Source organism: Piliocolobus tephrosceles, chromosome 1 (assembly GCF_002776525.5).
Source record: "Piliocolobus tephrosceles isolate RC106 chromosome 1, ASM277652v3, whole genome shotgun sequence".
Classification (NCBI taxonomy): Eukaryota; Metazoa; Chordata; class Mammalia; order Primates; family Cercopithecidae; genus Piliocolobus; species Piliocolobus tephrosceles.
In genome coordinates this window covers 70,694,726-70,719,955 of record NC_045434.1, presented here as the reverse complement: position 1 = coordinate 70,719,955, position 25,230 = coordinate 70,694,726, and the positions used below count along the sequence as shown (strand labels likewise).

The 25,230-nt window shown below is 41.8% G+C and overlaps 1 long non-coding RNA gene across 1 annotated transcript in view; it reads left to right on the top strand.

The window, feature by feature from the left end:
* Positions 1–25,230, top strand: part of LOC111537132 — a 177,292-nt gene that overhangs the window by 49,542 nt on the left and 102,520 nt on the right. The window lies entirely within an intron of this gene.

Sequence of the window (25,230 nt, the reverse complement as noted above, 5' to 3'; positions counted from 1 at the left end):
TGGATTGATTTTGCCTGGTCCACGTATTTGTCAGTGCCTACATGTTTCCAGTTATGTTCTGCTGCAGGTCTTAAGGTTATTTCACCTCTTTTCTTTTCCCTTTCCAGTTCCTGAGCCAATACTTGTCAAACCTGGTACTGTATCAAGATCCTCATGACCTGTACCAAATGCAGTCTGGAAGTGTGGTTGGCTGCTCGAATCAGGAGTCAAGTGTTCATATACAAACCCCTGCACAAACCCTCCCCTACCACTCCAGTTCTCCCACAGAGTCTGGAGTACAGTCAGCACTGAGATTTTTTTATCTGGGGCCCAGATTTTCTTCCCGGACCTTGTTATTCCCTCTCCCAGGAGATAGACTCTGATCTGGCATCCCTGACTGTTATCTGGACTCCAGTCTTACGTGTTACAAGATTATTAGTTCATTCATTATTTCTTTTAATGAGTTTTTATTGATTACTTACTATGTGTGTGGCACCATGTTAGGTGCTGAAAATATAGCGATGTATAAAATGACGTAAGTGGAGTCCTCAGATAGTAGTTTATTATTCTGGTGGGAAAGAAAGGCATTGAATAAGTAAACAACTAAATAGCTCATTAAAAACTGTGATAAGTACTATGAAAGACAAGTACAAAATCAAAAAAAAAAAAAAAAAAAAAAAAAGCACGATCTGAGTTTGGGTCAGGGAAAGCCTCCTGAAGTCAACCAAGTGAAGACCAGGGGAAAGAGTGCTATAGGTAGAGAAAAAGCAAGTACCAAGACTTGAAGGTAGCACTGAGGCCTTTTGAGGACTTCAGCAGAGGCCAGTAGAACTACAGTGGCTGTTGCTGACCTGCTGAATTAGTTTCCTTTGGCTGTCATAACTAATTACTACAAATTTAGTGCCTTAAAATAACAGAACATATTTTCTCATAGATCGGGAGGTTCAGAAGTCTGATATCAGAATGTCTGGGCTGAAATCAAGGTGTTGGCAAGGAAATGCTCCCTCCAAGGCTCTAGGAGAGAATCTTTTCCTTGACTTTTCTGGTATCTGGTGGCTGCTAGCATTACCTGGCTTGTGGCCACATCAGTCCAATTTTCAAGGTCAGAACTTTCAAATCTCTCTGTGCTCCATCTTCACATCACCTTTCCCTCTGTGTGTGTCACATCGCCCTCTGACTCTCTTTTATTAGGGTGCTTGTGACTGCATTTAGAGCACATCTGAGTAATGAAGACAATCTCCCCATCCCAACATCCTTAACTTAATCCCATCTGAAAAACCCAATTTTGCCTTAAAAAGTAACATTTACAGGTTCCTGGAAGTAGGACCTGATATAATATTTTGGGGGGCCTTTATTCAGCCCACTACAATGGCTTGCAATGCAATGCCCAGGAGAATGTTTTAAGATGCAATGCTCAGGCTCCACCCCAGATCCGTTAAGTCAGAATTTCTGGGTAAGAGCTGGGCATGGGAATTTTTTTTAAAGCTCCCCAGGTGACTCTAATATATAGCTAGGACTGGGAACTACTGGGCTAGAGCATAATGAGGGAAGGGAAGTTGTCATGGCAGGCAGGGTATCACCCCTGGAGATTTTTGCTGTCCCATTAAGACCCCTTAAATATCAATGCTGTCTGCATGAAGCTGTACCACTTAATGTACCACTTTGAACTGTTTTGTAACCTGCTTTTCTTGGGGTTCTTGGCCCTTTCTCCTTCAGTTCTTGATTCTTCTTCCTCGTCAAACTGACACCGAGTCCCTAGAATGTGTGAAACATGAGTCCATTCTTGTTGTGAAGAATACGCTAACAAATCAATAGAGAACACACTTATCTGACTTCACACAATAATGTTCCAGTTCTACTCTAGAATTGGAAGTGTAAGTCTGCAGAGCATGCAGTAAGGGAAACTAGTAAATTTGTTAGAAAAAAAAAGATAGTTTCAGTCTGAACAAAAACCACCTAGAAGCAGGCCCAGAATTAGGAAAACATACCTGAGACCTAGGACCTCCAGCATTCACTACTTGTCTTAGTCATAAAAGAAGGTGTCTTCTTTCCCACTCTTCCCACTTATCTATGAAAATATTGAGGTTTTTTTTCAGTGAATATATTCGGAACATAATAGGAATTTGGCCTATGAAGATCTATCAAGATCCCTAATGGTTATCAGTAGCTTTGGTCCTAAGGACAAATTTGGTCTCACAGCCACATAGGTACATCATTTGGGAGCTATGAAAATGACCATATAATTTGCTGAGAATTTGGTAATAGGAGGGAAAAGAGGCAATTTAAGGAGTTTCTACAAAGCCTCAATAGCTACTTGCTAGTAGAGAGACATTTTTAAATGCCAGTTTGGGGGAAATTCCCAAGCTCAACTTACCATTGGTCCATCAGGGATTAATTTAAGGGCAGCCATCTTGGCTTTTTCAAATCACTAAATTGTCTCTGGAGAAGTAAAGATGCAATGACTTCACTTTGTAGACTACAGTGTTTTCACACTCAGATCTACTAACAGACCCCATCCACAAGGGAATATTGATATCGCCTGGGAAATGTGGGTTGTGTTTCTAAGTACCAAGAGTGTTGAACTGGACGTTCTTTGTAGATAGGTTCAAGGTCTACATAGCATCATTCTTTTGACTCTAACCTGACATCATCCCTAGCACAGCACCATATTGTTTGCTGCTCTTTGCTGCTAACCATCACCTCGACTGGGGCTGGACATCATGAAAAGATTCAATGAAAGCATGATGCTTCTTTTGGGAAGTCCTTCTACCACCTTCTTCCCTTTTCCACCCATAGCTACTCTCTTCTTGTTTCCATAATTACTTGCACCAAATTATTTAATATCTCTTGGTAAAAATATTAAAGTACTTTAATAAAAATATTAAAGTACACTAGTGAGTACTCCTTTTGGAAACTCTTTTAATATAGGGATGCTAGGTGGTGGTGTTCCTTTCTGGGTCTTTATGGCTAAACATGCTCACTGCTCAAATAAAGATCTGAATGAATGCTGGCCTCCTTTTCAAAACCCCTCTTAAATGCTTTCTACTGAACACATCCTTCCTTTTCCTAAACGACACTTGCACGTCTTGTGAATATCTTGTTTTTTGTCTCTTGATTACCCCATCTTAGTGGAAACCTGTGATACACATGGCAACCACAAAAATAATTCTCACCTGCTAAGAAGGTCTGGCGGGTGGTCCCAGTAATACCTTTCTTATCTCGGAAGTGGCTCAATTATTTTCACCTCTGACAAAGTGATAAACTTCAGAATACTCACCCAAGCAAGAGGATAGAGGGAATAGAACTGCTAGCTCCACCACCCCAATGTGGAGTAAGATGTCTGAACACAGCCTCGCTTTCAAGCATTAATTCCCCTCTTTCTCCAAAGAGCCGCAATGGCCGAGGTGTTGGCATGCAAATACTTGCAAAGTGAAAATAGATACACTTCCACAGCTCCTCATCCCTGACCTCCAGTGGACAGCCTGCCAACCATGCATGCATGTTGGTTTGGCACCGAGACAAATGTTCCCTGGAGCATAGACTGAAACCACCAAACTAATATCACATGGGATGCCAGCCAAATTCTGACCTTGCTCTCTGTAGGTGAGTGGCTGTGGAATTAACCTGTGATGGTCTCCTGCTCCCACCTGGTTGGTGGCCTGGGTTTTTTGATTCATTTTTTCTTTCTTTTATTTTTTAATGCCATGTTTGAATCTTGTTGTTCTCCCACTGCACTGGTATCTACCAGCCACAGACTTCTCTCTTGGTCTTGGCTTGTTGACAGTGGGCAGCTACTTATTCCAAGAAAAGGGCAAATGACAAAATTCCTTCTTGCCATGGGTTGTCTCACCCCTTGAGAGGGAAGGGCCACCAATAGACTGCTTCAGAATCATACCCAGGTGGCAGAGCCTGTGGTCTGGCATTGCGGGCATCTGTGATTGCTGTCTGTTCCTTTTGCATCCTCTTCTTCTATTTTTCCCTGCTGCTCCAGCTCCTCCCATCCCCCTTTTCTGTTTCCAACTCTTATGTATTCAGAGCTTCCAATAGTCTAAGTTTTTCATGAATTCAGGGCTTTAATTTAGCATGTGGGGTGCTGGCTCTTCCAGCAAGCTGCTTTGGTCATTATTTCCAACTTGAGGGGATAAAGAGGCAGCAGGGTGCAGTGGAAAGAGTTGGGGCCTGAAGCCAGAAGGCCTCGGGTACTAGTCCCAGCTCCGTTTCTAACTAGCTGTGGGACTCTGGCCGGGACACATCCTGGCCACGGGCCTCAGTTTCCTCACCGATGGGATGAGGAGTTTGGACGAGAAGATTTTGAATGCTTGTCTCATTTTATCATTCTATAGAGCTCACTGGTGATGTGAAATCTGTGTTGGGTTGTGCCAGTCTCACTTTTGTTTTTCTTTTGAAAAACTTTATTGTTGAATGGATGTTAATGAGGAGATGCGAGAAGAGTCCCTAAACTAGATTTCTCAAATGCAGAATATGAGGTGGGGGGAGGAATCTATTTTTAAAAATCACTATCTAGAGGTTTATAGCCTAGAAATAAAATTCCCTTTCCTATCTCAAAACGTGAGACAATATTTTCCACCAGGATAAGAAAGTGATTCAAGTGGCATTTGTTGCTTTCTGAGGATCCTATTTCTGTACTGTAGCATAAGAACATAGAATGGTTCAAGTAAAATTGTACTTTTGGAAGGAAAAGGTTAAAGTTGGCTACTGATATTCATCAGGAGATGGATATTTAATCTTTAATCTCTTGTCCTAGGCCTCTACTCTGGATCAACTCATTATCCCGAATAAACGATGTGTCATTCCCATTATTTATGTTTCACTGCAGCCAAAGTATCTGGACCTCGTTTTAGTAAGCGCCATTCATTTCGACCCATTCAGTATTAATCTCCCTGCTAACATCTTTCCTGTTCTATGTGCTGCCCCTTATTTGCTTTTATGTTTTCTGCAGAGTGTTTATAAAAGGATAATCTTTTACAAAGCAGACAGAATTTTTGTGTATAAACTGCTCTGTTTGAATGCCTCATTGATATACCATCTAAAAACTGAAGTGTTCAGCAAGATTAGCAAAGCCCTGAGCTATTGAGATGAGGGAAAACATGAGAACCAGGCTCTTCTCTATAGGAGGCAAAGGTGACGGAAGATGCCTTTGCTTTAGCAGTAGTAGCAAAAACAGAGCCATTGCCCCCACCAGGCCCCGATAGACCTAGTTGCTTGGAAATGAAAGGGGCACAAAGCAAGCTGCTTAGAAGTTGCTAGGGAAAAGGTGAAGACTGTGGTCGTATGACTTCTTTCCTAGAATTTTCTTAGAAAATTCCATGACTCTACAAACACTGAATTTACATGTAGTCCCCACTTCAGTTAACTCTTTTAAACTTTCATGAAGTATCCACATACTGTTGCTCAGTTGTTTATTGAGGTTGCATTACATGCATCAGTCTAGTCTGCCCTATGGAAAAGGCAGTACTATAGGAACCAAGTAAAGATCCAAAGAAGGAGGATGGTCTCTTTCTGCCATCTGCATTTTCTCTTTCCAAGGATCAGGAGCTCCCCAAAACAGCTCTTTTTTGCAGAGAGGAGGTAGAGATCACTTCCTTTTACAATGGACAAAGAAGGGTACTTTGTGGAATTTTGCATGGCATGGGGTCCCAGATATGCCACTGATTAAAAAACTTAACAGATGGACTCTGAGAATAGGAATATGTTCAAGAAAACTAAAAAAAAAAAAAAAAAAAAATCAGTGGAAAGGGGTTGCAAGTCTGGCCTCTGTGGGAGCTGAGCATGGGAAGCTTCACTGAGCAAACGCTTTGTACCTTAGATAGGGTGAGTTCAGCTGGTAGAGATGGGTGGAAGCATCTGAAGCACAAACTGTGCTTGGGTTTTTAGTTGGCAATGCTATGAGGGAAAAAAATCCCCAGATGAACAGTGCCAAAAATTATACATGCCTTCAAAGAGTATTTTTTTCCAACAAATTGATCACTTTGATTACTCAATAATAAGGCTTGTTATTTTCTGAGGCGTGCCCTTTGTATACATGAGAATTTTTGCTTACACGTCCACATTTATTAGAGACAAGTTCAAAACAGACATGGGGTTGTGTCATTTTTAATGGCATAAACCCCTAAATACTAAGGGCCTGCCAAATCTCTTCTGAAGATCTAAGCTATGAAAACACTCAGAATTTATCTGTCAAGACTATCAACAAGACACACTATTTAGGATTTTATCGTCACCAAATGGCAGCATTGTTGGCCATTTATTATGGTGTTAACTAGGATGAATGCCCTTGCCTTAATCTACAATCCCCACCAAGCTGAGGGCTGACAAACCTTGGAGAAGAACTTGAATCCGGCTTCCTCAGGGTGCCCCGTGTGGCCTTTGGAAAGATGACAACCTGATGACAGCTAGTTCTCACCACTTGGCAGGAAAGCTTGGTACTTGGGGTGGGGAGGGACTGGGGGAAACCGGGAAATTCTTACAGTGAGCCTGAGTGAGTTGCATTGTCAAAAGAACAAAGTGACTAGGTTTTCATGGTCAGTCTCTTGACTATGGGAAATTCGTGGTGTTGACTCCTTTTACTTTGTAGAGCCTCCTCAAGAATACACAAAATAAGCTCCTGAAAGAGCGGGGCTGCTTCAGTTAATCCGAGTAGTGCCTGGTTTGAACTTTATTTCTTCTATTTTTCACTTCTGTAATTTTATTTCCTCTTCCCCCTGATTTTATCTTTAATTTTCCTTGCTTCCTCCCTCTCTCCCTCCCTCTCTTCCACTCCCTTTCTCCATCACTTCCTTTCTTTGCCTTGGCACTATTGGAGACTACAAAGAGTATAGAAGACTTGATCTTTGCTTCAAAAGGTTTACTGTGTGAATCGGTAAACAAGGCCAATATAAGAAGTGTTTAGTGCAAGGATGGCCAATCGAGTTCATTTTGCATTTCAGCACCCATCACTCATTAAAGGCCGCCTGGAGCTCTGTGTTCAGAGGATTCTAACTTCAGAACGGGGCTCAGAGGGCATGAATGCCCTGATCAACTAGATGTGACAGCAAAGGACACAGGGAAACTAGGGAGGAAGAGCACTTGTGGCAGAAACTTGCCACCCTGGGTCTAAATCAGAGTTTCTCAACTGTGGCATGACTGACACTTAGCATTTAGGCTGGCTCGTTCTTTGTCATTGGGGGGCTGTCCTGGGCATTGCAGGAGGTTTAGCAGCATCCCTGACCTCTCTCTATTGGATGCCAGTGGCACCCCTGCAGCTGGGACCATCCAAACTGTCTTTGGACATTGTCAAATGTCCCTGAGAAGGGAAAGAGTAAAATCACCCCTGTTCTAAAACCAGTGGTCAAATAATTAACACGGAGCTAAGTATAGGGAAGTAAATGAGAAAGTCAGAGGAGCTGGAAGAATGCACAGCTTTGGGAAGCAGGTGAAGCTATGTAGGAAGTGTGGGAGGATTTGTCATGGCAGAGAAGAAATTCTCAGTCACTGTTGTTGTTATATGGGGCTGTATTTCCATGGTTCTAAGGTTGCATTTGTGACTAGACTAGGGCCCTGGGAAATAGAGTTTTAGACCACAGCAGGAAAAATTGAAGTTACACTATAGTTTATTAACTGTAAGATTGGTAAAACTCTGGGCTACATTTTCAGTGCAGGTAAAGGTTTCTGTGCTGGAGAGCTCAATAAACAAGATTGATGGTGTTCCTTAGGGCTGATTAGAAGGTAGAGGGGACAGAGACAGGGAAACAAGAAGAAAAGTCCCCTGTGCAGCCCTAAGAGTCTTAATGGGACCTGGGAATCTAGGAGAAGAGGGAAACTGGAATCACAGCCATTATCAACTTCCTTTATGGAGGTGGGTTTATTCACTTTAAATTTCTCGAGTTGATCGGAATATCAGTAAACAATGAACAAATGCTAACATATTTGATGAGGTTAGCCGGTGGCTTCAGCACACATTCAAAGTATGCAGATCAGATTGACTCCAGGCTCTGTTTCCATTTATTGCCCTGGGTCATTTCATGGGATGTGTGATGCAGTAGAAAGTTCTGGGTTTGACTTTGAGCTCTGCTTCTTGCTCAGATGCTGTGAGACTTGTTTGGGCTTCCCATGGCCAAGTCAAATTGACACATGAAATTAACTATCTGTAGAATGGAGGTAGCAATAGTATTTACAGGATTTGTGATATGAATCCTCTCTTGATTCCATGAGTTAATGAAAATAGAGTGCCCCTCATAGTATCTCATTAAATATTGTATTATTGTTGCTGCGGTTTTTATTAAAAGCATTTATAGATAGGGACTAAGTTTCAGGCAGAGGGAGATATGAGGGAGAGGAGGGTCCTCGGGAGGGCAGAGAGAGGCAGGGTCTTGGCTTCATTGGTGTGCAACCCACACAGTTACACAGGGCCCCATGGTTAGGAGGGCTCCATGCTTGGTTTAATGCCCTGCTGTTGCTATCTCCAAATACTTAATAATTTTTGACCAAGGTATCCTGCATTTTCACTTTGCACTGGGGCCCCACAAATTACATAGCTGGTTCTGGAGTGAGAAATGGAGGAATCTTTTAAAAAATGTCCAAACAAGTATTAGTGAGCTATCTGGCCTCTGCAACATTTCAGGTTCCCTTCCCTCTCTCACTGAATTCTGCAGGCATAAAAACTGCCACAAGACATTCATTTTTAATGACTTGTTATGGGCTTCTTAGCAATATATCTTTGGGTATTAAGGTGTGGAGTCAGAGGCTTAAAATGATTGATGTCTTTGCTCTGCACAAGGGGTCTCCCACACTTACCTAGTGTCAGATATCCACTTGGGAAATTTATGAGAGCTCTTGGCAGCCTAAGCGGCCATCAAATATTAATCAAAAATATGTAATAACTAATATATACTTAAAGAATTGAAGACAATTAATATTCAAGGGAAGCATTCAGGGGCCCATAAAAATAACAAATGCTAAAGAGATTCAGTCAAGGTTGGCAGGTTCGGAACTCACCGTGCTCTTATGCTTGCTTTGAGATTCTGGGCTCACTGGTCCTTCTACAGATGCTGAGATGGCAAGAAGAGGGGCTGGGTGCGTTTTCCATCAGATCTGGACTTCTCCTAATGAAAGAAGCAAACTTCTACTTCATAACACTGAATTTCTGAATTTCTACCCCCTTCCTTTGTCTGTACATCTTTTCCATAGCACCAAAACACCCAATTTGCAACTAATTCTTTATGGGATTGTCTTCTGGTAGCCCTTGGAAGACAGATGCTTTCTTATCTTTATATCTTCAATACCCAGGACAGTGGCTTGCATAAAGGATCAGGTTGAACCATGTGGTTTCTGCACTTTTGTAAGTCACAGATCTGCAAATATCAGCCATTTTACATGTTTCAAATTAATAAATGCTAAATAAAAGACTTAAATGAGCACATACTGAACCTGGCCTTTCTAGTAGAGCTTTTAAGTTAGAATCGAATAGCTGCCTCAGAGCAGGCTGGAAACGTTTTCATAATTCTGTTTTGATTGACTGCTGGGACTCCTGGAACTTCTGTGAATCCCATAGGCAGCAGATGAACGTTCAGTTGTTTTCTGGGAAAGTCTCCTTTTGCCTTTCCTTCGTCAACATAAAGGGGCGTAGATGCAGACCCGCCTGGCGACTGGCAAGGCGCGTTTAACTGTCTCCCATTGCTCCTTTTGGCTGAGGCCTTCCGGACCCTTTGTCTCCGTTGCATTCTTGGCCATTAGCCCTTTCTCACCACCGCTCTATGTCAGGTCTGCTCACCGTGGCAGCATTGGGTACACAGAGAAGTTAAGTAATATATTTAATTTTTAAAGTATTTCAAATTTTTAATTGACAAATAAAAATTGTATATATTTATGGCATACAATATAAGGTTCTGATATATGCATATATTGTGAAATGGCTAAATCAAGCCAATCAATAGAGGCATTACCTCACATTCTTGCCATTTTTGGGGAATGAGAACAGTTAAAATCTCTTAAAAATTGAAGGGGTTTATTTTTATTTGCAAAATAAAAGTCATTTGGCAGCAGCACTCAGGTTAGTGGGGCTAGCTGTCTGTGGCTCCCCAGTTGACAGAGAGGCAGAGCTTCACTAGAGACAAGGGACTGCTCTTTAATCCCTGTAAAGAAGCAGATATGGGCAGGCCGTGTCTGCTTGGAAGGGAGTAGTTTGTTCGGGTGTTGGACCACCACGGCAGTTGCTGGTCTCTTCTGTTATTGTGGAAAATCAGGAGCGGAGCCTGTCACTTGTCATCTGTTCTTCGAGTATAACCAACTTTTCTTCCATGGGCCATTTGGTGTGACTATGAATGATGGCTCTGGCTAAATGACACCATCCTGATGGTGGGGTAAACAGAAGTGATGCTGGAACAGGCGCCTTGGATCCGGCTTGTGTTTTCAGAGAGCTACAGAAAGGGTCTGGGATGGAGAGGAATGTGCAGCACGGTTGGGACAGAGACCTTGCATGAAACTCCTTTAGTCTCTACTGTGGTGAATGAAGATTAAACCCCCAAGCCACTGAAGCACAAACCAAGCTCCTAGTAGGAGAATAAATGTATATGAGCTCACTTGCATTTGATTCCATATAGCGATTTAGAAGGGGCATGAAACTGTAATGTCATTTAGCTCAATTTCTGCATTTTTTTAAAGTCAGGAGATACAGGTTCAGGGAGGTCAAGAGGCTTGACTCAGGTCACGTGGCTGCTACCGGCAGAGCCTAATTGAGAACCAGATTTTCTGCCTCCCGGCTCTGGGCCCCTTCTACTCTGCTGTGCATATATTCCCAGGTCTATTGTCTCCATTCTTAGGTACCATCGCTTTACTACAGCCATTTGTTTTCTGAGGATTAGAAAAATAAAAAACCAAACCTCTGCTACTATATTAAGTGTGTATATCAGTCATAAAAATTTGGAAATATTAAAATGGGAAGAAAATACACCAAGAAGCAGTGTAGAGGCTAGAAAAGCAGGTTCTGGATTTCAGAAAGATGGGGTTCAAATTCTGTTTCTTTTTTAAGGTCACATCATTTTTTATTTTACTTTAAGTTCTGGGATACATGTGCAGAACGTGCAGGTTTGTGACATAGGTATACATGTGCCATGGTGGTTTGCTGCACCCATCAACCCATCATCTAGGTTTTAAGCCCTGCATGCATTAGGTGTTTTCCTAATGCTCTCCCTCCCCTTGCCCACCACCCCCTGACAGGCCCCAGTGTATGATGTTCTCCTCCCCGTGTCCTTATGTTCTCATTGTTCAACTCCTATTTCTGAGTGAGAACATGCAGTGTTTGGTTTTCTGTTCCTGTGTTAGTTTACTAAGAATGATGGCTTCCAGCTTCACCCATGTCCCTGCAAAGGACATGAACTCATTCTTTTTATGAGTGCATAGTATTCCATGGTGTATATGTGAGGTTGGGCTCAAATTCTAATTCTACCACTTACTTCTGATCCTGGGCAAGTTATTCTCTCTGTCTCCAATTCATCATCTGGGGGCTAAAAATAATATCTATTCCATGGGTTGATGTGATTAGTAATTGAGATAATATGTGTAAAACACTTGGCACAATCTCTGGCACATAGTCAGGACTCAAGAAATTTAGACTTATTATTTGTGTATGTATTTGTGCATGTGTGTGTGTGTATGTGTGTGTGTATAGTATTTGGGATGGAGGAGGTGAGGGAGGAGTGCTTCAGAGGTGGCAGCACTGTGCTTCTGAGCATGGCTGCATGGCTCCCTATTTCAATCTGCCTGTGAAGATTTCCTGAGGCATATGACCCTTCCTGTCATGACCCTTGGTTTCCAGAGGCATCTGCTGGTCAGGCCCTAGGCAATACTTAGATAGGAAAACTTTTGCCTATCTGTTAATAAGACATGCTGATTTCCAGATATCTTAGTACCCTTTATATTATCTCTCTGCCTGGGGTTTAATAACAGTTAAAGGACATAATTCATGCAATGTGCAACAAAGTATACTTTGTGTACATTTATTTGTTCTGCACATACCTGGCATATAGTAATTGCTCAATAAATATCAGTGGCTATTATTATAATCTAGAGCTTGCTGGGGAGTTGTCTGAGTGAGAAAAGAACAAAAAATACCCATTTTACGAACAATTTTTGTTTAATCTCCTGATGGCATATTCCTTTCTGAAGCATCTTCATACTCAGTTGCTAAGAATAGGATATATTCTTTCCATTGTACAGATGGAGTAACCGAGAGACTGAAAAGTGCCATCATCAACAGGCGGTGACCTAAAGAGTCAGGGCCAGAACAAGGTCTGGAATACAGACTTCCTGGCTTCTGACCCAGGTTCCCTTCTGCCTTGTGGCCTTCACAGGACGCCTCCTGGAGGGACCAGGGAAGTATCTGTTTCAGGTCTCTCTGAGTTGCCCTTGGAAGTTTATCATCTATCGACTGACTGTTGACCAAAAACACACTAATTCCTGAGGAGACCTTACAGGATGTCCTGTTGAGACTTTTCCTCCTCTTTTTGTCAGTGCTTTGCTGGCAGATTAAAATTCAGCGGACCCCATTTGTAGGAAGTCTGATAAAATATTCTCATCTCTATTGCAAACAATTTCTCCATCTGCCACTTGGCTGAGAGGATCCGACTCAAACACCCTCAAAGAGGGGAGAGTGATAACAGGCAGAAGAAGGTACAGGAAGCAGCAAGGGTTTGTGTCTGAACATGTCTACCTGATCTATTGTCTAATGGAGCTGATTAGCCAGCTTTGTTAAGCTGCTGGCTTTTCTTCCCTAAAATGCCTGAAAGCACCTATAATTACTTGCCCTATTATTTGGTATCTTACAGATGCGGCTCTATGTATGCAGTGTATAAATCTCTAAGAGAAACAACACATTTGGCATTGGGCCTAGGATACAGATGAGCTATGGGAGGAAAAGATTGGAGAATATATGAAGTGAGATCAAAAAAGCTGATTCGAGAAAGGTAAGGCAGCTTGCAAATTGCAAAGCATTGAGGGAAGTCAGTGCAATTCACCTAAGAAGACATTTATACTAGTATTTGCAAAGAACTGTATTGGGATGAATAGAAAATGAAAAAGACATGACCCTAGATTTAAATTAGTAAGGGTAACGTTCCTTCCTTCTACACATGCTCAGTAGGTACCTGTGCAAGGCACTTTGCTGGATCCTGGAGGTATACTGGTGAACAAGAAAGACATGGAGTCCACCCTCTCAGAACTTACAACTTACTGGGAGAGAGCAACAGGGAAAATAAGATCACAATTTGGGATAAATCCTAAAAAGGTAATAAAGACATTGGTGTGCTAGAAAGTCTAAGGGTAGGTGGGGTGGGGTGATGTGGTGCTGTTTCAGATTGGCGAAGTCAAAGTCCTCTCTTAAGAGATGCCCTCAAGCCAGATATATTAAGAGCTAGGCAAGAGCATTATAAGCAAAGGGAATTTCAAATGCAAAGATCTGAGAAGAGAAATCTTGGCACATTCTAGAAACTATATGAAGGACTACATAGCTGGAATGTAGTGGGGAGAAAGATGACAAAGCCAAAATGGGAATCTAGATGAGAAGTGATGGTAATTGGACTAAGGTGTGGCAGTAGGATGGAGACAAGTGGATGCATTCAAGGTCCTTGGTTGCAGGGAAGGAGAGTGGCAAGATCAATGGCCCTGTCTGAGGAATTGAACATGAAAGTCAAATAATACTCAAGTTTCTGGATTAAGAAATATATGTAGCATCTGGTTCTGGTATATGGTGGTGCCACTTATCATGCTGTTATATGGTGATGCCACTTATCATCATGGGAAGCCTAAAGGGAGAATATCTTTGCAAGGGGTGCAATCAAGATTTCTATTTGGAGGCTCATTGTTTGAGGGGAATGTCCAGTTGAACACACTAAGTACGCATGGTTAGATATGTGATTGTACCCAAACTCAAGAAGTCCGCTTGAAGACAAATGTGCTATGTGTGTTCAGGGAATGAGGCAATTAATCCAGATGAGGGCAATACAGAAGACTTTAAGGGTACACCAAATTCAGCAAAGAGCACAGGCAAAGGAGTAGAGAGTGGATAGAGGAAGAGTTTGAGAAATGCCTTTCTTTGTATGATGAAAGGAGAAGGTTAATGATTAGTGATATTAAAAGGATTGCACTTCTACATCCTTCTCCAGATAAATTTAAGTGGGAGAAGGGAGCGGTAAGGATTGCTGTATCATTAAGAAAATGAATAGACAAACCACAGGCTGAGAAAACAAAATGCAATACATATATGTGACAAAGGGTTCATAACCATAATATATAAAAGACTCCTACAAATCAATGACAAGAGGACAAAATACGAGCAAAAATCTTTGAACAGACACTTTATGAAAGAATATGTACAAATAGCAAGAAGCAGATGAAAAGTTGTTAGTCATCAGGGAAATGGAAATTTCCCTGCAGTCAGCTACTATTTCACACACATCACAATGGCTAAAATAAAAAGGACTCTTGGCTGGGCACGGTGGCTCACGTCTGTAATTCCAGCACTTTGGGAGGCTGAGGCAGGTGGATCACCTGAGGTCAGGAGCTCAAGACCAGCCTGGCCAACGTGGTGAAACCCCGTCTCTACTAAAAATACAAAAACTAGCTGGGTATGGTGACGGGCGCCTGTAATCCCAGCTACTTGGGAGGCTGAGGCAGGAGAATCGCTTGAACCCAGGAGGTGGAGGTTGCAGTGAGCCGAAATTGCGCCATTGTACTCCAGTCTGGGCGACAAGAGCAAGACTCTGTCAAAAAAACCCAAAAACAAAAATAAAAACAAACAAACGAACAAAAGATCCTCAATACAAAATGTGAGCATGTGGAGCAACAAGAAGTTTGGTATGTTGCTGGTAGGGAGTGTAAAATGGCATCTATCATCGGTATCATTTTGGAAAACTATTCAGTGGTTTAAAAATTTGAACATATGTCTACTCTATGGCCCAGCAATAGCAAATTTTAGGTATCTACCCAAGAAAAATGAAAACATCTACACAATATGACTTGTACACAAATGATTTTAATGGTCTTAATCATAATAACCCCAAACTGAAAACAACCCAAATTTCCACTAACAAGGAAGTGGATCAACAAAACGATGGTCTATCTGTGTAAAGCAGCACTATTCAGTAATAGAAACGAAGAAACCACTGACAAATGCAACATCATCTGAAAAACACCACTTGAGTGAAAGAAGACTGGCATAAAAGAAGAACATGTGCTATAGGATTCCATTTACACGAATTTCTAGAATATGCAAACATAATCTATAGTAATAAAAACCAGAAAGCAGTTGCCTGGTAAGGGTCCTGAGAAATATTTCTGGGGTGATAAAATGGTCTATATCTTGTTTAAGTGGTAGTTATATGGGCATATACAATTGCTAAAATGCATTGAAATGAACATTCAAGATCTTATGGTCTATGTATTTTATTATATGTAAGTTATGACTTAATTTTTTAAGAAATCTATATAGTGTAACTCCAGAGCCTGCATACTTAAAGTACCTCACACTCTTAGGGGAGAAAAACAGGAGGTGACTACTTGCTGAACATTTATTGAGATAAAACGGATGTATTTAAATTATCAGGGTCTAATGGTTTGCTTTCTGAGAAACTCACACAGCCCTTACATTGATCTGGACTCATGTGGACAGGAGTTGATATGTTGTTGAATTAGAGCCCTGAAATCATTTCGGTAGGTACAGTTAATTACAACTTGCATCTATGTAGCACCTGCTGTATGCTAGACCCTGATGTTCTGTGTTTTCTAAAGCAGCCTGTTGGCTCCCCAAGGGCGAAGCCTTTTGGCTTCTGTTTCTCTGGCCTCCCCCATAGCATGGCTTTGCTCTTCCCCTAATTCCTCAGAGGACGATGTCCAGCACAGAGTGGGTGCCAAGTAAATATTTATTGAATGAATGAATGAAGAAATGAATTAATAAATGTCAAGTGTTTGACTTAATCTGTATGAATATAAGGGCTAAGTGTCTCATTTTATTTTTTAGAAAATAAAAGTTACATTATTTGACATTGAAAAAAATCCAGAATTTTAAAAAGCCTTCAACAGTTTCTCTTCACTCTGTACCTAACAGCAGACTAAGGAAACACAGGAAATAAAATTAGTGGCTTCATTTTCTGTCACTTTTATACTTTTAATCTTAAAGACCAAACTGGTGACAACTGGTCTAGTGGTTGGACTTTGGATTATTAAAAATATTTTGCAAGAAATAAGCTTGGCTAATGTGACCAACAGTGAGATAACCTCCTTTGGTAAGAATGACAGCAACAGTTGATATTTCTGGGGGAAAACACTAACCAAAACAAGAACCAAAAAAATCCTTTCCATTCTCAAGAGGCAAGGGGATATGAAGGAGATTAAATGTAGCTGCAGATGCCAACAGACAGAGCTTCTGGAAGATGTGTTTAGTGAGAATCTTTTGTCAAAATTTACTAACTGCCAATAGTTTTTACATAACATACAAAGTGGCAAAGTAAAGCATTTAATGATTTTGATTTTGTATCTAGAACATGTTTATAGAAATAAAACAGAATTAACCTGGTCAAACGCTTCATTCTGTGAATGCTTAACACTGTGAATTAGCTTAGTGAAAAAGAAAATAGTTTCAATAATTACTGTGTTGAAAAATAGAATGTAATAATTTATGAGTCAACAACCTTAACTTTAAAAGAAAATCTATTCTAATTGTAATACATTTGATTTGAGATGGAAGAGAAAACTTGTTAAATATTTGAAAATTTATGTAAAATTAAATGTTATGTATTGATTCTAAAATGTAAAGCCCAGGTAATAGGTATTTAGTAAGTGTTTTTCTAAAATTTTAAAATTAGTTTTTTGAAGACAATGAAAGAAAATAGAGGATGCATTTTATTTGTTTCTTTGTCTTTTCATGGAATTTATGATTTCTTGCAAGAGTATATAGGCTACTGCAAAATAGAAAACAAATATTGTAGTCTTCAGAGTAAAAATAGGACAGAAGGCAGAGACAATGTTTGTTACAGAGTGAGGGCATGGTAAGAGAGAGAATTGCAAGAGGGAGAATTTGCAGATACACAGGCTTTAGCATCTTTTACTGTTTAACTGACATTGAACCACAACTTTGGTTTTGAGTTTTCTGATGCCCAAATCAAAAAGGGAAACATAATTTATTGACATGTTTACAACAAAATTAAATATACTGACCTTAAGCAAAACGTATCTAATCAGAAAAACAAACAAACAAAATTCTTAGGGCTAAAAGGTGTATGTGTGTGCATTTGTGTGTGTACGTGTATACATGTATGTTGATTTCAGTGGATTGAATAACAACATGGACAATATTATCAACAATATCCCTTCAATAAATACATTAGATAATTTTATTCTGTAATTTTGTCTTTAGCATCAACTGTATATGAGGCTGAGACAAAAAGAGCATACATATATTGGTCTTTGATGATTTTACTTAAGAATAAAACCTAGACATCTAGCAGAAGGATAAATTGCATTTCAAACCACCTGCCAAGTTCCCCCAAACATCCTTTCCAAATAAGTTGAGCTATGAAGAATTTAGAGTTGACTTCATTGATATGAGTCTTCAATGATGGTGTTGTGTCATGGTGATCAGTTAGCTTTATACATCAACTTAGGAGAGTGTTGAAAACTGAGAAGCCAAGTGAAGTGAGGATATGGCAAATGGAGAAGGTTGGGAAATGGCTGAGGACTGCAGGGATGATGGAGCCCTCCTGCCCCGAGAGTCCATATATGTAGATGACACAGTGTCGTTGGGCTTGGCATCACCTTTTACTAATTGGGTATCATGAGGGAAATCTCTTAACTTCTCTCTGTTAGTTTCTTCACCTTTGCAATGATACAGAGGTGCTTGTGCTCCATTTCTGATGTTTGTTTCCATGTAGAAGGTGTGGCATTCGGGACCCTCTTCATCTCTTTACCCACTTCCTCTACAGGAGGTAAAGTGACTTGCCTGATTGGCACAGTTAGGAAAAATAAATGGAACATGTTTGACCCAACCCTCTCTTTTCCTCCTGGGGAAACAGCCACCTGCAAGAAGCAGGAGTTCTCTTCCTATCTACAGTGAGCAGACCCCCTCCCCCAGTTCAACATGGACAGTACCTAAAAGAGCAATTCTCCTAATTCTGCGGCTCTCATACTAAACAGTATCCTTCTGCTTGGTCTTTATTGTAATAAAGATTTTACTTTGCCTTCCATCTTCCACTCCTTTGCTTTATTTATCAATTGCAGGCATACAGGGATGCCACTTACTAGCCCTCTCCAGAGACCCCCAACAGGATTGACAATTTAGTCCCATCTTCCACTAGGTGAGAGGTTTAAAGAAGATGGTGGCATCGTGGTGGTATGGCATGGAGAGTTACGCTGTTGGTAATTATGATGTTGACCATTTCCCCCCAGATCCTGTTAGTCTGGAGGTATAACTGAGGAATACCAACCACACTATCCTTAATAAGGCAGTCATCTCTGACACCACAAAAGCACTGTTGGAGTCTGTGTTTCCCACCATATCTTTATGTCCTACAGATACCTGCCAAGTGCTCTTCTTGAGCAGCTGTCTCTCTGGGCTATCTACAGTGTTTTGCTCCTCTGGGGTGACACTATTCACCTTGGCTGCAGCTGTGGCTACTCTCCTTGTAACTGCTCTCAGGATCCTTTCCAACACAAGCATCATGCCAAAGTTGAGAATGTACCTTCACTCCTGTTACTGCATCACCACCAAGCTTCCTTGAACTCTTAGCTCATGCTGGCCTTAAGGTGAAAAATATGGGATCTCTAGAAGTGGGCACCAAATTAACAAATATGTAATATTTCTAATATGTATTAGGAAGAACCATGTGCTAAAGGTCTGGTGGTCACATGTGCGGGGCCCAGAGGATGGTGTGGTAGGCACTTCTGGTTCTTGCTGTTGAAGAACACGGCTGACATGAACACCATTCCTGGAAGCATGGTTTCCCAGCATAGTTTCATATGCCTTCTCCATCTGTTCCAGAAGCATTATTCTGGGAACCTTGACAGGAGGAATCCAAATGAAAAGCAAGAACAAAAAGGTATATTTAAACATTTTTCTTCATATACCTATAGATCATGGATATGAATTAATACTTGCCTTGTGATCTGTCAGGTCTAGTACATTGGGTAGAGGAGGGTTTGAGGTGGACAGAAAAGATTTACACAAGACAGAACTCAAAAGCTATTAAAACGACGAAAGAACCATCTTGTTTCTTTTCTGTCCTCATTTGCTCTTTATTTAAAAGGGAATTTAAAACCCCTGGTATTTAAATAAACCTGTTGACTGGCAGTTTGTTTGCTTTTATGTGACTTGGACCTCCTTTAGCAAATACTAAACAGTATCCTTCTGCTTGGTCTTTATTGTAATAAAGATTTTATTTTGGCTTCCATCTACTGTGTTTGTCAATTGCAGGCTAAGAGGGTTGCCACTTATTGGCCCTCTCCAGAGACCCCAACAGGATTGACAATTTAGTCACATCCATCTTCCACTAAGTGAGAGGTTTGAAGAAGATAGTGGCATCGTAGTGGTATGGTATGGAGAGTTACGCTGTTCATAATTATGATGTTGGCCATTTCTCTCTAAAACATAGAGTGAGACTGTGTGGCTTAACAGTGATGTAGAAACTGTTAGAGGGGCCTTCATCAGTTTCTTCATTATGGGATCTATCAGTCCATTTTCATGCTGCTATACAGAACTGCCCAAGACTGAGACTGGGTAATTTGTTTTTTTTTAATTTTAATTTAATTTTATTTTATTTTTTAATTTTTTTATTATACTTTAAGTTCTAGGGTACATGTGCATAACGTGCAGGTTTGTTACATATGTATAACTTGTGCCATGTTGGTGTGCTGCACCCATCAACTCGTCAGCACCCATCAATTCATCATTTATATCAGGTATAACTCCCAATGCAATCCCTCTCCCCTCCCCCCTCCCCATGATAGGCCCTGATGTGTGATGTTCCCCTTCCTGAGTCCAAGTGATGTCATTGTTCAGTTCCCACCTATGAGTGAGAACATGCGGTGTTTGGTTTTCTGTTCTTGTGATAGTTTGCTAAGAATGATGGTTTCCAGCTGCATCCATGTCCCTACAAAGGACGCACACTCATCCTTTTCTATGGCTGCATAATATTCCATGGTGTATATGTGCCACATTTTCTTAATCCAGAGACTGGGTAATTTGTAAAGGAGAGAGGTTTAATTGACTCATAGTTCAGGATGGCTGGGGAGGCCTCAGGAAACTTACAGTCATGGCTGAAGACAAAATGGAAGCAAGGCACCTTCTTCACAAGGTGGCATGAAGGAGGAGTGCCAAGAAAAGGGAGAAGAACCCCTTATAAAACCATCAGATCTTGTGAGAATTCACTATCATGAGAGCAGCATGGGGGAAACCACCCCCATCATTCAATAACCTCCACCTGGTCTCTCCCTTGACATGTGGGGATTATGGGGATTGCAATTCAAGATGAGATTTGGGTGGGGACTACAAAGACTAACCATATCTTGGGGTGATTATGTCTTGCTTTCAATCACCAAATACCACTTAAAATATTTCCCCAAAGCTCTGAAGACAGAAAGCACGTATAGATTCCTTCACTTACAGGTAGGCTGAGCCAACTGAAGACTGTAAAATTGACCAGATCCTAAAGTGAAAAGAAAAGCAACTGCTAGATAAATCAAAGTGTCTGCTAAGTCAAGGACAAGGCAGGGAAAGACTCAGTGTTATCTGTTAGAGTCTGATATCTGGGACAGTGAGGGGGAGGAGGAAGAGGAGAAAGAAGAGGAGGAGATGGAGGAGGAGGAGGAGGAAGACTACTTTCTTTCTCCCAAGGAAAACTTCCCCTGTCCTGCTCCTTTCATGGGGCTCAAGAACATCACGGTGCTCACCTGATAATGCAGGTGACTCTCTTTCCTAGAGAGTAGGAGTTCTGCCTGGGATCAAAGGTGGTTAGGCCCACCCCGATAAGTGTATTAAAATTTACATTGATATTAACAATAAGAAGGGGATCATGATGTTAGTATTTGATTTGAATCTAGCCTCACACAGGCCAATTTTAGGCAAACGTGTAAGGCTTATGTATATGTAGCGATGCCATATTTTATTTATAAATTCTTTTTTGCCTTTTTAACAGAACAATCTTAATTCCATCTTTCACAAGTTCAAAAACTTACAACAACATAAAGTGCTACTCCTCAGAGGGATATGTATATTTCAGCAGGAATTGAGACCTTCAGGAGTCTTTGGGACAGTGGGTAGAGGAGGGTTTGAGGCAGGTGGAGAAAGGTCCACATAGACGTTGCCAAAGAAGTCCCACCACACAGAGACAATTTTCTACCTTTCCAGGGGGTAGGAATGTATGTTGATGATGAGAAAAGTGGCTGAATTTCAAGTTTTCAAGTTTTCTTAGTAATGTTTGTGAGAATATGAGTTTGGCTGCATGTAACAGAAAACCCAAAATAACAGAGACATTGTGGGGGGTATACGAGCCAGTGCCTGTGATGGTGGGAGAGCAGTGCCTGCTGTTCGTCCGTGCTGCTGTGGAGCTCTGTCTAGCTCCAGCAGCAGCACTGTTGCCTGGTGGCTCGTCAGCATAATTGGAATGTGGTCTTGGTAGCCTACCTACCCTGGTTCCTGTGCTTTTTTTTTTTTTTTTTTTTTTTTTGAGATGGAGTCTCGCTCTGTTGCCCAGGCTTGAGTGGAGTGCAGTGCCGTGATCTTGGCTCACTGCAAGCTCTGCCTCCCGGGCTCATGCCATTCTCCTGCCTGAGCCTACCGAGTAACTGGGACCACAGGCACCTGCCACCATGCCTGGCTAATTTTTTGAATTTTTTTTTGGTACAGATGGGGTTTCACCATGTTAGCCAGGATGGTCTCAGTCTCCTGATGTTGTGATTTGCCTGCCTCGGCCTCCCAAAGTGCTGAGATTACAGGCGTGAGCCACCGCACCTGTCTGGTTCCCGTCCTTTTTCTGGCCTGGTTCTTCGGCTTTTCTAGTGATTCTATGAATTACCTTTCAATAAAAGTCTTCTCTTTTTAGCTATTCACAGATCATCATCAGCCAGAGGTGACTTCTGTTGCCTGCAACTCAGAATCCTAGATGTTCCCGGTGGCGCTGAGGAGCCTCTGAAGAAGCTCTATACCATTTGCCACGTACAAAGGGAAATGAAATAATAACACAGACTGTTTGTGGAGCACATTCTGCGTAAGGCGCTTTACCTAGATTGTCTCTTAATCTTCAGAAACTCTTGAGTAGATACTGTGATTATCATCATCTACATTTGATACATGGAGAGCTGTATTTTGAACCCAGAAATTCTGTCTCTAGAGCCTCTTCTTCTCATAACAACCATGACAGAAACCCTGTCCAAATCTCTAATTTCCTTCAAGGCTGTGTCAACTGTCAAACTCCCAGCACAAAATGCTATCCTTCACCAAGTTTGCCTTCAGTACCCGGCAATCTTTTCCTTATTTTTATTTTTCCCCTGGCCCATGCTTTCAAGTCCTCATTTTCATGTCACCCTGAAGTTATTTCAGATGTCTTTATATCTTCCTCTTCTAACTCTAGTGGGAGCTCCTCCAGTGTTCTAATCTTAGAAGTACCACTAAGGAGGAAGTGGTCACAGGCCAGATACTTTGAGAATGTAAATGTGACCTTACCACGGTGCTGTGGGTGCAGGTGGTCTTTAATAATGCTGTGTTTAATACCTGGTTCACAAGGGCACTGGCCAATCAGAATAATCAATGGCTGTACATACCTGGGATGCCTGTCCCGTGCAAATGGACTGAATATTCACTTTGGTTGTGAAAAAGTAATAGATGTGAAAAGTCTTTGTAAGTTGTACAGCACGATAAACATTCTAGGCATTATTACCTTCTCTCTCTGTCTCAGCTGCCACAAAGCCTAGCATATTCTTATGTACTTGGTAGGTACTTGATAAACCTCTGAATTAATGGATGAGTGGGTGGATAATCAGCATAGTCCATTTCCCCGACCTCCCAAGGTGAACATCAAAACCAGTGATTCCCTATTTTGGTGGAATGATGAGACCCTGGGTCACCTCTTTGATTATTTGGTGGGAAAAGTTTCATGAACTTATCAAGCAATTCTCCCACCGTACTTAACTTTGATTCACATATTTGATTGAACACTAAGTGATGTATCATACTACACCTTCAGACAGATGGAGACCAGGGCCTTGCAATCAAACCAAGGAGGTTGCTGTGGCCAGTCCAGTCTCAGCTTTCCTGGGCTGCCTGGCTCAGGTGGGGTGGTAGGTCTCCTCTGCGCAGCCTTAGGAATGGCCTGGCTACTTAAGGGCTCTGTGTGGCAAATCTTCTCTACGGAAAGCAACAGCTCCCGAGAACACCCAGTGAATCAGCCTCAACTACCTCAGAGCCTGCCTACCTGCCTGGTACTCAGAGCCTGTTGCTGAACACTCTTTTCATCCTTCTGTTCTGTCTTCCGTTGCTTCCATGCTGACAGCTGCAGGAACACATGGAGGTTACTTGGCAGCTGCTAGACACAGATGCTGGGCTCTGTAATGCACTTTTTTCCCCCTCTGCCACTGCTTCTGAGTGTTTCTCTGGCTGCCTGGATGTCTTCGTTACTGCCTGTTGGGGGAGTGTGCTCCGAGGTGCTAGTGGGGTGTGAAACCTCGGGGGATTGATTGGTGCTGCTGAGCAGGCAGGATGGCTAGGTACTTAAGATCAACTTTGCCTTTTCCACACTCGGCATCAGGTTTTAACTGTTCTGCCTGCCTGAGAATCATTTCAAGCTGTCTAGGAGAAAAATAATGTTGGGGTGTCTTTGTCTCTCCACCTGTGGAGCTCCTGCCCCCCTCCAGGCCCTGGTTAGTTCCTGGTTGCTTTCTTGCAGTAGTCTCCTGTTTTAATTGGCCTCTTTGCCTCTGATTTACCCCTTTTCTTCTTTCCGTAGTGCTCCCAGACTGATTTCCTGTAACTAAATCTTACCATATCTCCTCTTTTCTTGGAATCCTCCTAACTGGCAAGATAAAGTTTACTTCTTAGTGTGGATGAAAGGTCCTTCATGACTCAGCTCTGCTCACCACCCAGCCTCATCTTTCATTCAGCCACATCTGTTTTAACTGGAATATAACCAATTGTTTCTTAACTGGGTCTTGCCTTTGTGTTCATTTGGTCACTCCAAGAATTCTTTTCTTCCTCTTCTTGTCTATTCACCTGGTTCACTCTGTCTGAGCTAGAGAGGTTTCTAGGCATTCTCTTCTACCTTGACCTTATCCTCAGTGGGCCAAATTGTAGAAGTTGCCTACAAAGCCATCTCCATATGGAGACAATTATTTGAGCAAAGCTGCTGGTTAAACAACCTACTCTGTTCCAGGCACTGAGATGCAGACATGAATAAGAGACAGTGCCAGTCCTCAAGGAGTTAATAGATCATTGGACAGGTGGATCACAAAGCACACAAATACATTCAAAAATGAAATGAGTTCTATGATAAAGTTAAGTACAGGATGTTGCAGGAATTAGAGGCCCTCCCGTGTGCTCCTGCAGCCTCCTGAATGTCCTTCTATTAGCTCCTTAGTACATTAGCTGTGTGTTTCAGTTTGTCTTTCCAACAGTCTCTGCGTTTCTTGAAGCAGGTATTGTATCCTTTGTTTCCTTCATGAGCTTGGCACAGTGGCTCATGGCTGTAATCCCAGTGACTCAGGAGACTGAGGCAGGAGGATCACTTGAGGCCAGGAGATCGAGGCTACAGTGAACCAGGATCACACCGCTGCACTCCAGCCTGGGTGATAGAGTGAGATCCTCTCTCTAACAACAAAAACAAACAAAAAATGAAATTGTAATCTTCATGCCCACCCAGTGCCCAGCACAGAGTAGGAGGTCAAAAAACACTTGTTGACAATGGCACTTGAATGATTGTGTCCTCGTGGAGATGGCCATGCAAGAGGCTGTCCACCTCTCCACTTTGGGCTACCACGTGTCTGTCCAAGTGAGTGGCAACCCCAAGGAAGCATCCTGGAATCCTGTTGGGTTGAAGAGCACAGTACAGAGCATGAGGAATTAAGAGGCTTGTAAGTTCTAGAAATCTTCTACCTTGCTTTACAACATGAAAATCTAGCTTTCAATAAGTTATTCAGGTCTGGGGATTAGGAACCATGATCCCCTCTGCTTGTTCCTCATCTTTTCCCTCTTCCTTGAGAAACCCTCTCCTCTGCTTTCCT